We start from the raw sequence: 15,000 nt of genomic DNA on the forward strand, positions 1-15,000 counted from the left end.
CTTGTTTGTTTATTTGTAGTTGTGTATTGTATTAATCATACTTTTTATATATTTTGGTGCCTGTTTTGGTAGTCATAATGGCTGAATTGGTAGTGCTAATTGGTCAGCGTAAGATTATTAGGAAGAAGGTTACAGATTGTGCCAACCGTTCCTCGCAGTACCCTTCATTAGATAATACTGCTAAAGTATCTGAACGAGGTGTTCTCCTGGATTATAGGAAGCGATTAAGTGACTTGGATTCTAAAATACAGATTTTAAAATTTTCAGGGGAATTTAGAGAGGAGGATTTGGAAGCTGAGCTTTCAGCATGTCAATCTTACCATGATAAGATTTCAGGTATTTTGCCTTTGTTGGATGTAAGTGTAAGTGCTAGAAGCCCTCAACTTTCATTAACTACTGATATTGCTAGGAGTCTTTTGAGGCAACCCACTGCCCCTCTACCCAAATTCCAAAGTAAGGAAGGTGAGGATTTTTTGAAATTCATTAGAGAATTTGAAACTACGACCCAGAGTTTTAATTATCCAGACAGGGACTTGCTCTTACTTTTGAAACAACAAGTAGAAGGTAGGGCTAAATGTTTACTTGGCTCATTGGAGGCCGATAAACAAAGTTATAACGATGCCAAAGACTTATTGACTAAGGCATTTGCCTCGACTGAATTACGAAAATCGGCTGTAATTAAGAAATTAACTTGTCTAAATCTCAAAGAAGGAGAGGACCCTTTTGTCTTCTTTTCAGAACTTAGAAATATAGTCGAAAATTTCAAATATTTGCATATTGATGTTGATGAGGTTGTTAGATATTTTGTTTGGTCTGCAATGAATGATAGATTTAAGTCTCATCTGGTTCATATCACTAATGTGACTCATCCATCATTTCAGCAAATTGTAGATAATTTCTTTACAGCATGTGAAAGGTATGAACAGGGTCAGACGAAAGGTAAATTGTCTGTCAGGGATAAAGTTTTAACTCATTCAAAGCCATTACAGGAAAAGACTAGTACCATGGCTCTTAAAACTAAGACTGTTCCCGCCAAAGCTTGTAATTTTTGTTCCAAGGCCGGTATTTCTGATAATGATCATTTAAGTTACAAGTGTACTAAGTATGCTACCCCTTCTGACAAAATTTCTTTATTAAATTTGCATAAAGGTTGTGTAAAATGTGGCAATTTCAATCATTTCACTAAAGCATGCAAGTTCAGATTTCGAAGACCCTGTTCACATTGTTCGCAGTATCACATGGAGTATCTTTGTGGGAAACTTGGTCCTGACAGGTGTAATAGTAAAGAAGAGTCTTCCAAGGAAGCAAGCAGTGGGATAGCAGTATTGCCAAATGTTACCACAGGTTCAGTTCTCCCTACTTTCACATTTTATGTAAATGGTCAAAATAAGCTTTACAGGGGTCTTAAGGATTCAGGGTCACAAAACACTTTTATATCTAGCAAGTTAGCTTCCTCTTGTAATTTAAAGTCTTTGACTACTAATGTTAAACTTACTGTGAAAGGGTTTAATGGTCAAAAGGAATATTCTACTAGTCTTGTTGAAGTTCCTATAAAGCTGGGGAATGAAATCTTTGCTATTTCTGCTTTAGTTGTACCCTCTATAAACCTGCAATTAAATTTACCTTGTCTTGGTCAGGTAGTTAGTGTAATGCAGAGTAAAAATTTTGTATTTGCTGACAAGTTTTTATCAGCCAGTTCTCAGGGCATTGATGACATTCAGCTTTTGTTAGGAGTAGATTTTTCACATTGTCTTTTGGGAAAAGATGTAGTGATAGGGAGTCCTAATTCATCTGTGTATATTGAGACTACTTCAGGAATAATGCTGATGGGGAATGTTGATAGGTTCCTAATTAATCTTACTTCACTTAATGGTAAAGACAGTTTAGCCTCGAAACCACTAAGGGGCGAAAATTCTAATGCTGAAAAAGGTACATATTTTAATATCCCTTGCCATTCTTATTTTCTAGCTACTACTGTATCTATTAATGATGAATTTAACGAGCTCAATGACATGACGACAAATTGTTCATTCACTGTACTTTCCGATAAAGGAACTATTATTGATAGGAAACTGCAAGAAGCAACTGATCAAATCCTGAATATGGAGAGCCAATTTTATTTGAACTATGATCAGAAAGTTTATAGTGACGAATCTAATCAGCTCAATAACTCTCTCGTGGATTACACTTTGAGAAATTTGCACACGAGAAGTGATGGGCGTATAGTTGTTCCCTTGTTATGGAATGGAAAGGTATCACACCTTCTTTCGAGAAATGAGTCTCTTTCCAAGGCTATTCTTCAATCTAATTTTAAAAAGTTACTTAGTAAGAAAGGTTCCTTACAGTTGGTGGATAACTGCATAAAGGAGCAATTAAATATGGGAATTATTGAACCAATTTTTGACTTGGAAGTATTTAAGGCTGAATACCCTAACTATTCATTCTTACCTCATATGCCAGTTTTTAAGCCAGAAAGGGATACTACGAAATGTCGCATAGTGTTTCTTTCTAATTTGCAGGAATCCTATAAGAAACTGTCATTGTCCCATAATCAATGTATGTATGCTGGGCCTAACCTAAATCAAAAACTTTCATCTGCATTTCTTAATATTAGGTTTGATGAAAAAATTTTAATATTTGATTTGAAAAAAGCTTTCAATATGTTGGCTTTAAGTGAAATTGATCAGTCTAGACTATTGTTCTTTTGGTTTCGGAATGTTAGCGCAGGTGATTACACTCCCGTTGCTTATAAAAATGTCAGGCTTTCATTTGGACTTCGGTGTAGCCCATTTCTTTTGATGGCTTCATTGTATTATATGTTAATTTTAACTTCCAGTAATGATTCAAGAATGGATGAACTAAAGAAACTTATTTACGCCTTAATATATATGGATAATGGTGCTATTACTATGAACAGCTCTGATGACCTAAGGTGGGCCTATAAGCAGTTAGATGACATATTCAGACCCTTTAAATTTGAAACTCAGCAGCTGATAACCAATGATATTGATCTGCAGTCTGACATAGATCAGTCAGTTCTTACTCCTGAAGTCAATAAATTGTTTGGGCTTGAATGGGATAGACTTTCGGATGATATTTTCACTAGGCCAATTAACCTTGACCCAGGAGCTAACACTAAAAGATTAATTCTTAGGTCCATTGCCTCCCAGTTTGACATTTTTGGTTTCAACTTGCCTTTATTTAACCGATGTAGGCTTTATATGCATAATTTGCAGTGTCAAAAGGGTTTGAATTGGGACCAGACTCTTAACAGTCAACAGCTCAAAGACTGGAGGAATATCTGTAGGCAATGTAATTCATCGCCCCCTCTCAAAGTAACTCGGTTTGTGGGTCGAAGGGATGGTGAGTATAATATAATTGTTTTTACCGATGCCAGTTGTGACATATATGGGTGTGTCATTTATCTACTGAATGTTGAGTCTGGCAAACTTACCTTTGTTAATGCTAAAAATCGGTTGGTTAATACCCAATTGAAAGGTAAATCCATACCATCTTTAGAGATCCACGCCATTAATTTAGGAGTTGAGCAATCTATTGATCTTTATTTGGATCTTGCTGGTCCCAGTTGCATAAAACCTATAAAGGTGACAAAGATTTGTCTTTTTTCAGATTCTTCTTGTGCCCTGCAATGGTTAATAAGTTCTTCTCTTCAACTTAAGAAAATGAACCAATGTTCTACTTTTGTAATGAACAGAATCTATAGCATACAAAAACTTTGTGAAACATATCCTGTTCAATTTGGGTTTATTAATGGCAAGGAAAATCCTGCAGATATGGTAACCAGGTGCACGTCATATAAATTGTTGATGAAATCTTGTTTTCTTTCAGGCCCGGACCTGACTAATATTCGGGCACCTGACATGCAGTTCACTATTCCTAAAGAGGGTTATCTTTCAGGAAATTACTTGAATATTTCTAATGTTCCTTTAGTTAAGAGAGAATGCTTGGTTAATATTTCAGATTTTTCAGATTTCAGAAGACTGGTTTTGCTGTACCGTCGGTGTATAATATGCATATACAAATGGAAAGCTAAAGTGAGAAGGGAAGTTAAGGTACAAGAAAAGAATTTTTTCTCTTTAGCTCTTGTCCATTTGATTTTGAATGATCAACAAAATCACTTTGCTGATGTTTTAGAACATTTTTCCAAAGGTTTTTCTGCAGTAAAGGATATACCAGGTATAGTTTCTCAGTTGAATGTGTTTGTTGATAACGATGGCATTTTGAGAGTGAAGAGCAAATTTAAGAATGAGAAAAAATTTCCTATTCTATTATCTAGGGACAGCCATTTAACCAAGTTAATTATACTTGATATTCATCATAAATTAGCTCATTCTGGGTGCTATGCTGTTCTTGCTGAACTCAGAAGACACTATTTTATTCCTAGAAATTTTTCTTTGGTAAAAAAGATTTTGAGGCAATGTGTTCACTGCAAAAGATTTAACGCAAGACCTGTTAATTTAAATCAAAATTGTTACAGGGAATTCAGGGAAGACCCACCAGCTGTACCTTTCGGCAATATTTTCATTGATTATATTGGTCCTTTTACAGTTAAGCTGGAGAAAGAAAATGTTAAGGTATGGCTATTATGTTTTACTTGCACTTGGTCTCGTGCAGTTAATTTGAAAATTTGCAGAACACTTAGTGTGCCTGATTTTCTTAGGGCATTTTCTATTCATTGCTTCGAATTTGGCATTCCACAGTTGTGCATTAGTGACCTAGGGTCACAAATAGTTGCAGGAGCTAATGTTATAACTTCATTTTTGAACGATCCCCACACTCAATTGTATTTTGAGGAGAGAGGTGTTAAACCTTTGACTTTTCAACAGTATTTTAAAGGGTGTAGTCAGTTAGGCTCCATGGTCGAGGTTTGTGTCAAGTTAACAAAGAGGCTTCTATATGGGTCCATCAAGAACAATATTCTTTCTTTCTTTGATTTTGAGTTTACTGTATGTCAAGTTGTCCACTTGGTAAACAAACGGCCAATATCTTTTAAAGAGGCTCTTAGGGATAGTGCAGCGGAAGACCTTCCTGAACCAATAACTCCCGAAATGTTAATAAGAGGGTATGAGCTTTCTTCCCTCAATATCATTCCAGATTTATCACCTTTACCTGAGGATAAAGAATTTGTTCCTTGTAGAACTACTAATGAATTTGAACAGTTGTCTAAAATTAGGAGTAAACTTTTAGATATTTACCATCATGAGTTTTTGCAAACCCTTTTAAGCCAGGCGGTTGATAGAAAGGGTAGATATCTCCCTGTAACTAATCATCCTCTAAAACCAGGTGACATTGTTTTAATTAAGGAAGATAATACGAAGATTAACAACTATCCTCTAGGTCGAATAAAGGAAACTTTCACAAATGATATTGGGGAAACTACGCATGCAAGAGTTTTCAAAGGCCGTACCAGACAAGTTTGTAAACTCCATGTTAATAATCTGATACCTTATCTTTCTTTAGATGATGATGTGGACTTTAAGCCAAATGATTTGCACAACATTGACAAATTATCACCAGCTTCTGAAAGGCCTAAAAGAAAGGCTGCTGTGGAAAGCCGGAGGAAAACATCTGAAATGTTGAATTTATAAAATTAGCTCCTGCAACTATTTGTGACCCTAGGTCACTAATGCACAACTGTGGAATGCCAAATTCGAAGCAATGAATAGAAAATGCCCTAAGAAAATCAGGCACACTAAGTGTTCTGCAAATTTTCAAATTAACTGCACGAGACCAAGTGCAAGTAAAACATAATAGCCATACCTTAACATTTTCTTTCTCCAGCTTAACTGTAAAAGGACCAATATAATCAATGAAAATATTGCCGAAAGGTACAGCTGGTGGGTCTTCCCTGAATTCCCTGTAACAATTTTGATTTAAATTAACAGGTCTTGCGTTAAATCTTTTGCAGTGAACACATTGCCTCAAAATCTTTTTTACCAAAGAAAAATTTCTAGGAATAAAATAGTGTCTTCTGAGTTCAGCAAGAACAGCATAGCACCCAGAATGAGCTAATTTATGATGAATATCAAGTATAATTAACTTGGTTAAATGGCTGTCCCTAGATAATAGAATAGGAAATTTTTTCTCATTCTTAAATTTGCTCTTCACTCTCAAAATGCCATCGTTATCAACAAACACATTCAACTGAGAAACTATACCTGGTATATCCTTTACTGCAGAAAAACCTTTGGAAAAATGTTCTAAAACATCAGCAAAGTGATTTTGTTGATCATTCAAAATCAAATGGACAAGAGCTAAAGAGAAAAAATTCTTTTCTTGTACCTTAACTTCCCTTCTCACTTTAGCTTTCCATTTGTATATGCATATTATACACCGACGGTACAGCAAAACCAGTCTTCTGAAATCTGAAAAATCTGAAATATTAACCAAGCATTCTCTCTTAACTAAAGGAACATTAGAAATATTCAAGTAATTTCCTGAAAGATAACCCTCTTTAGGAATAGTGAACTGCATGTCAGGTGCCCGAATATTAGTCAGGTCCGGGCCTGAAAGAAAACAAGATTTCATCAACAATTTATATGACGTGCACCTGGTTACCATATCTGCAGGATTTTCCTTGCCATTAATAAACCCAAATTGAACAGGATATGTTTCACAAAGTTTTTGTATGCTATAGATTCTGTTCATTACAAAAGTAGAACATTGGTTCATTTTCTTAAGTTGAAGAGAAGAACTTATTAACCATTGCAGGGCACAAGAAGAATCTGAAAAAAGACAAATCTTTGTCACCTTTATAGGTTTTATGCAACTGGGACCAGCAAGATCCAAATAAAGATCAATAGATTGCTCAACTCCTAAATTAATGGCGTGGATCTCTAAAGATGGTATGGATTTACCTTTCAATTGGGTATTAACCAACCGATTTTTAGCATTAACAAAGGTAAGTTTGCCAGACTCAACATTCAGTAGATAAATGACACACCCATATATGTCACAACTGGCATCGGTAAAAACAATTATATTATACTCACCATCCCTTCGACCCACAAACCGAGTTACTTTGAGAGGGGGCGATGAATTACATTGCCTACAGATATTCCTCCAGTCTTTGAGCTGTTGACTGTTAAGAGTCTGGTCCCAATTCAAACCCTTTTGACACTGCAAATTATGCATATAAAGCCTACATCGGTTAAATAAAGGCAAGTTGAAACCAAAAATGTCAAACTGGGAGGCAATGGACCTAAGAATTAATCTTTTAGTGTTAGCTCCTGGGTCAAGGTTAATTGGCCTAGTGAAAATATCATCCGAAAGTCTATCCCATTCAAGCCCAAACAATTTGACTTTTCAACAGTATTTTAAAGGGTGTAGTCAGTTAGGCTCCATGGTCGAGGTTTGTGTCAAGTTAACAAAGAGGCTTCTATATGGGTCCATCAAGAACAATATTCTTTCTTTCTTTGATTTTGAGTTTACTGTATGTCAAGTTGTCCACTTGGTAAACAAACGGCCAATATCTTTTAAAGAGGCTCTTAGGGATAGTGCAGCGGAAGACCTTCCTGAACCAATAACTCCCGAAATGTTAATAAGAGGGTATGAGCTTTCTTCCCTCAATATCATTCCAGATTTATCACCTTTACCTGAGGATAAAGAATTTGTTCCTTGTAGAACTACTAATGAATTTGAACAGTTGTCTAAAATTAGGAGTAAACTTTTAGATATTTACCATCATGAGTTTTTGCAAACCCTTTTAAGCCAGGCGGTTGATAGAAAGGGTAGATATCTCCCTGTAACTAATCATCCTCTAAAACCAGGTGACATTGTTTTAATTAAGGAAGATAATACGAAGATTAACAACTATCCTCTAGGTCGAATAAAGGAAACTTTCACAAATGATATTGGGGAAACTACGCATGCAAGAGTTTTCAAAGGCCGTACCAGACAAGTTTGTAAACTCCATGTTAATAATCTGATACCTTATCTTTCTTTAGATGATGATGTGGACTTTAAGCCAAATGATTTGCACAACATTGACAAATTATCACCAGCTTCTGAAAGGCCTAAAAGAAAGGCTGCTGTGGAAAGCCGGAGGAAAACATCTGAAATGTTGAATTTATAAAATAAATTTAAATTTGTATGTAGTGTAAATAATTTATTTGGTAAATCCAAAAAATCTTTTTGGATTCGTTCCCCTGCAGTGTACTGAAATTCCAAATGGAATTTGTATTTTCTTTTTTATTATATATTATATTTTGTTTTATATTATATTTTGTTTTATATTATATTTTGTTTAAAGTAGCATGGTCACTGGAAGGCAGTTAGCTTAGTTTCAAGTATTTAACTACCCCCTTGGTTGTTAACAGCTCACTGCCTTCCTGCGGCCGTTTCTGGTTTTAACCTAACCAGCCACTAATGCTTTGCTTTCTTCCTGAGGTTGACGGAAACTTTAAGACAGTTACGAAGGAGCATTCCATCGCTAAGGGTCTTGTAACTCGAGCTCCTATTCTTGATATAAGAATACACTTTGTACAGCTACACAGTTAACGTGACAAGAACATTTTCTACATGTCCTTTGAAGTGACGAAGAGTATTATCGCCATGTAAACTTCTGTGTAATCCCGACCAGGAAGAAGCTTTCTTTCATCGCAACCCATCTCTACACGTACTTCGCCTTCGTCCCAGGATGATATCGGTGGGTCTGTAAAACTCAGGGGGAGTTTTTTTTATGTCAGTCCGAAATCATTTAGAGGGATAATGCCATCCCATTTAAATTTGACTTCCAATTATCATCGCTTACTTTTTTCAATGTTATATTTTTTCATACCTTTCAATTTAGTAACGAGTTCGTACCCTTTTCAGTTTTGTAACGACTTCGTACCCTTTAAAGGGATATCATAAATTGTACTTCGTGGACTCCAGTTTGGACTATGGGTTTATATTTATTTACATAAGATTTCCAAGGTATGCAACTTGCCAAGTGTTATAACGTGCTTCACATAATAATTTGATTTTTATATGTATTTTTATGATCGTTGTGTAGTATGTAATTTGCCATTTGGTAATATTTAAGGTATTTGGAAGAAGCTGAATTACTGCGGTTCCCCCTTGCCTCACGATGTTCAACTTTGTGTATTAGCTGCCGCATCAGCAACTGGATGAATTAGGATATTTATCAAATACAATAAATTAATTGATTTTTTTTCACATTTTAATTATCCTTATTTAATTCCTGGTGTTTGTAAATTAAAATTCAGCGTAAGAGGAGAGACTTTAGCTATGGTAAGCAGCTCTTCTAGGAGAAGGACACTCCAAAATCAAACTATTGTTCTCTTAGTCTTGGGTAGTGCCATAGCCTCTGTAACCATGGTCTTGGGTTAGAGTTCTCTTGCTTGAGGGTACACTCGGGCACACTATTCTATCTAATTTCTCTTCCTCTTGCTTTGTTAACGTATTTAAAGTTTATATATGAAATATTTATTTTAATGTTACTGTTCTTGAAATATTTTATTTATACTTGTTTCCTTTCGTCACTGGGCTTTTTTCCCTGTTGGGGCCCCTGGGCTTATAGCGTCCTGCTTTTCCAATTAGGGTTATAGCTTAGCAATTAATAATAATAATAATAATAATGATAATAATAATAATAATAATAATAATGTAACGCAGTCATAGGAAATTTATTTGATATTCTCTGCCTGTGTGAAGAGCGGTAAAAGTTGCGTGATTTACCAGCCCTTAGGTTACAAGATAATAAGGTTGAATAGTTTTTTTAGGGAAAAAAAGTTTGATTTTGGGATAGAAAATACAGTTGAGCTTTTTATTGAAATCCTGATAATCTGAATATTAATTTTGCAAACTTATGATTTTTAGCTGTTAATAAGTGAATCGCCGCGTAGTGAAATCTCGGGTAGTAAATCTGGATATAAGTAGGGAAGTTTATATGTATATATATATATATATATATATATATATATATATATATATATATATATATATATATATATATTACATACACACACATCCTTCCATCATCATCATCATCATCATCATCATCATCTTCATCATCATACGCCTATTGACGCAAAGGGCCTCATATATATATATATATATATATATATATATATATATATATATATATATATATATATATATTGCACTTGTACATTTTATATACATGTTATATATATATATATATATATATATATATATATATATATATATATATTCATATATTACACTTACACATTTTATATACATGCTGTATATTATATATATATATATATATATATATATATATATATATATATATATATATAAACCGTATATGTATATATATTATATAACTTGATAGATGAGCATATGAAAGTAATATTAGTCATGTCACTAATTCACACATGAGTTTTATGCACTGAAATATAAAGGTGGAAATAAACTCGTAAATGTCATATTCACACTTTTTAAGGTAGGGGGTTGGGAATAACTTGCTCCCAGTGTGTGTTATAAGAGCTCATATCCTTACCAGGATTCGAATCTAAACCTTTATACGGGAAGGAATTATAGTCCATTTCTTGTAGTGAGTTATATTTGCACCGACTCGCAACGGTGCCCTTTTAGCTCGGAAAAGTTCCTGGTCGCTGATTGGTTAGAATTATCTTGTCCAACCAATCAGCGATCAGGAAACTCTTCCGAGCTAAAAGGGTACCGCTGCGAGTCTGTGCAAATATGACTCGCTAAAATAAATGGACTATAGATATACACAGGCATTGTTCACGTATGATTTTAACTACAGTATTGCCTTTTAGGGTAGAAAGTATAAAAATAGTGAGATTTCCACTTTAGTATCAGGGGAATATTATCTGTCTCTCTAGCTTCGTACCCTAAGTAGCATAGGTTCGAGTCCTGACCAAGGCAAGAGCATATAACGCCCTTTTGATCGTTGATTATTGCCAACGTAAAGCGAATGCGACGTGGGTTGGTCAACCTCGGCTTAGTATTTTAATACATGCATATAATTCGGTACTGTATAATTTAGTTTAGGTATGTCGGGATATTAACATTCAAATATATTTTGATATGCATAAACAAGATGCTTTACATCACGTGTACCATGCAGAGATTTATTCCCGTCGAAAATATAAGTTTACCCGAGATTAAATGGGTGGAATGAAATGAGTATTCCCTTAAAGCGATTTTCCATTCCATCTCCGCCAAAGGAATTAGGATGATGTGGGGAGATTTTTTTTTTTTTTTTTTTTTTTGAGGTGCTAATAATCCGCAGAAACTCCGTTAATTATGAATATTTCCATGGACGAATAATTTATGACGGCCGAATCCAAATTGAAACAAGGCTTACGTATAACAAACGTATGTAGATTAGATTCATCCCATTCCACGCAGACTGGTAATCCACTTTTTCACTCCATTTTTCTCAAAACTTTACGATAGATGCGGGAAAGTTTTCTTCATTTATTCCGATAGGCGGAGACTGGTGAATTTTCGTATATCTTTGGGTAAAGAAGCAAAATAATTCGTCAGTATATCAACGTGAAATAAGGGTTATTTGATATTGTACACATGAGTAGAAATATCTACTTCTGACATAAGTCGAAACCAGGCTACCTTCATTGGATTTAATAAGTGTTGTAGATGACTGGCTGATAACACGCGGCTTCTGGCATTGCCCTTTGGTTCTGTCTGATGCATCATCTGATAAGTCGAAAATCATCTGAAATAACAGTCTCATTTTGTCTCATCATCATGACGTGACAACTTGGTGTTTGAACAGTATGCAGACCGTTTGCCGAAAGACAACTGGTAGAAAGTTAACATCGAAAACAATTAGTCGAAACAATAAATGGTCGAACTGACAATAATGACAACTCTTCGAAAAAACTAAATGATATAAAATCGGTCTAAAAAATTAAAAAGGATTATAAAACCAAAACAATTGATAGGAAATTGCCCTTTATTAACTATTTTCATTTTGATAATACAAGGAAAAATGCTTAAAAGAAAATAAGCAAATCTAAGACGAAAATAAATCCGAAACCTTAATGTTTTAATCAAGGCGTAAATAAAGAGTAAGTAACTATATAAATTATGTGCAACGGCTTTTGAAAATTTTAAGCCATCGTCTCTGTTATATTTAGGTAAAAGTATTTTCAAACACTCACTTACTCGAACGTAAGTATTGTTTCTAAAAATATTCATTCCCATTGCTGTTCAGTTTCGTATGCCTGTTATTTTATTTGTTCAGATGATTTCAAAGCCGTATTCCCGTTATTTTATTTGTTCAGATGATTTCAAAGCCGTATTCCCGTTATTTTATTTGTTGAGATGCTTTCAAAGCCGTATGGCCGTTATTTTATTTGTTCAGATGCTTTCAAAGCCGTATTCCCGTTATTTTATTTGTTGAGATGCTTTCAAAGCCGTATGCCCGTTATTTTATTTGTTCAGATGCTTTCAAAGCCGTATGGCCGTTATTTTATTTGTTCAGATGCTTTCAAAGCCGTATGCCCGTTATTTTATTTGTTCAGATGCTTTCAAAGCCGTATGCCCGTTATTTTATTTGTTCAGATGCTTTCAAAGCCGTATGGCCGTTATTTTATTTGTTCAGATGCTTTCAAAGCCGTATTACGCGAATTCTTGGGTGGATGAGAAGGCTGACCATAAATAATCATCAATGGTTTTCATTTATAGCGATTGTAACATTAGTGATTAGACATTATACCTATTTTTCAATTACCCCTCTCGACAAAGTTTACTGTCGACGAATAGTCAGCTCGACTAATAGTCTTTTCGGTAAATTATCTTCTATCAGTTATCAGTCGACCAAATGTCTTTCAACCAGTCGTCAGGCTACTGTTTGAATTGGGCTAGCATTCTTTGCTGTCTGGTAAAGCCATATTCATTTGACATGTGAAATACTGATAACTGGCACAAACTTGAGTGTGAATGTAAACGTCAACTGTATTATTGTTTCTTGTATTTATTTATTTATTTTGTAATAGCAGCATGAGTAGTCTTTATGAATAAAGAAAGTATATTTGAAATTTTATGTTCATTCAACTTTGTGTCCCGACACTAGATTAGACGGTTAAATAATTATGACAGAATTCATTAACTATTTGCATAGTAATTGCTTTATTCAAATTTGCTCTCTTCGGAGTTCCCCTATATTGAATATTGAATTATATGAATTGTCATGATAGATCTTTTCCCGGGACGGTGAAAGATAATAGTCTTTCTAATGATCAGAGATCACTCCTTCTATGTCATCTTTAAAACCTCTTTGTCTGTTTCATCCTCCATCTCGTCCATATTTTATCCCTCTCTTATGCGTTTTCTGTAAAGAAGTATTTTTTATTTCTTTTCACCTCTTACCTCTTGATTCTATTCTATTTCCGTCTAATAATGTTTGCCCCTTCTCTAGAACATGTTAGAAAATATGGCAGTTTTGTCCCTATTAAGTTGTATTACGTGAGTTTATTTCTTATCTTATACGTCAGTCTTTTCCCCAAGGAGATTCCTAAGGTTCATCAGAGCATCCTCATTCCTGTGCTGCCCAATAATCTTATCTCTCTCCTTTTCAGACCTCAAGTTAACATCCAAAGTCAAGATTTAGCTGTAGAGTAAAACTTCACTCTTCGTTTTCGATCTCTTCACTTATAACACAAACATCTCCAATTAAATCTTCACTTTATATTTTGTGAAGCATTCACTACCCATAGCAGCTTCTGTTTCACCATCTGTTTATTGCTTGCCCATGATTATTTATATTTGGTTCCTTCTTTTATCTTTGTTTAGTCATTATTTCCCATTATAATCTTTAGGTACCCGATTTCCCAGCACCGTTTCATTTGTTTTATTTGTTATATGTGTAAGCCCTTGCCTTTCTGACTTTTACTGCATGCAAATTGTGCATTGCTTTTGTTTTTAACTTATTCATCAACATAGAGTAGCTTGGTACTAGTGATTGTGGACTCAATCCTGGTCATTAACGGAAATGCAGTTCCACATGAAACCTTTCATTATCCATTGTCTCTTCATCTTTATTGTTATTCAACGTGAACTCACATTCTAATATAACATGGTAATAATGCTGTTTACTTGCTTATGCAATCTTCCGAAATATTAAGTTTAAATGACCAAGAAAAATATGGAAAAGTTTTAGTGATAATCATTTCACTCAAAGGACGTTGATATAGGAGAATTATGTATGCACATTATATATATATATATATATATATATATATATATATATATGTATATATACATATATATATATATACACATATATATATATATATATATATATATATATACATATGTATATATATACATATGTATATATATACATATATATATATATATATACATATATATATATATACATATATATATATATACATATATATATATATACATATATATATATATATATATATATATATATATACCGTATATATATATATATATATATATATATATATATATATATATATATATATGTATGTGTGTAATATATATACATGAACGTAGTAAAGATAGAGAATTTTAGCCAGCAAGTCATTGCACGTTCAAATAACATAAAAGGTACTCTTAAACCGCTTGTAAGGCACTAACGCAGTTTTGCAGCTAAGGGATTATAATACGCGAGTTACTGGGCTCTACGACGTTATCGCATTTCAGCAGAATATATTTCAGAATAATGTTACATGTCGGGAACTTATCTTTCTCATGAACCAGTAATCTACTTACCTGAAACTATGTTATATACGACTATACGACGGTTTTCCGACTGTTTTCCTACTAATGATTTTTGTATTTACCTTGCGATGAATTTTGCATTTAACAAGTTTTTTTTCTCTCTCTCTCTCTCTCTCTCTCTCTCTCTCTCTCTCTCTCTCTCTCTCTCTCTCTCTCTCTCTCTCTCAAGCTATCTTCATCAAATCAGGAGAAGCATCAGCTTTTAATATTGCATTGCCATTTTTCATATAAAGTTCATATATATACAACGTTGGTCTG

At 34.1% G+C, this 15,000-nt stretch overlaps 1 protein-coding gene and 2 long non-coding RNA genes across 4 annotated transcripts in view; 2 read left to right on the plus strand and 1 right to left on the minus strand.

Annotated features, from left to right (window-relative positions):
* The window catches only part of LOC137616336 (uncharacterized), a 1,379,772-nt gene that overhangs the window by 430,227 nt on the left and 934,545 nt on the right, over nucleotides 1-15,000 (plus strand). The window lies entirely within an intron of this gene.
* LOC137616335 (uncharacterized) overlaps nucleotides 1-15,000 on the minus strand; it is an 85,255-nt gene that overhangs the window by 54,318 nt on the left and 15,937 nt on the right. The window lies entirely within an intron of this gene.
* On the plus strand, nucleotides 7,324-9,091 carry LOC137616334 (uncharacterized). The gene is made up of 2 exons (XR_011039397.1): nucleotides 7,324-8,937; nucleotides 9,047-9,091. It is a non-coding gene; the product is annotated as an uncharacterized lncRNA (long non-coding RNA).

The sequence above is a fragment of the Palaemon carinicauda genome, chromosome 22, assembly GCF_036898095.1.
Source record: "Palaemon carinicauda isolate YSFRI2023 chromosome 22, ASM3689809v2, whole genome shotgun sequence".
Taxonomy (NCBI): domain Eukaryota; kingdom Metazoa; phylum Arthropoda; class Malacostraca; order Decapoda; family Palaemonidae; genus Palaemon; species Palaemon carinicauda.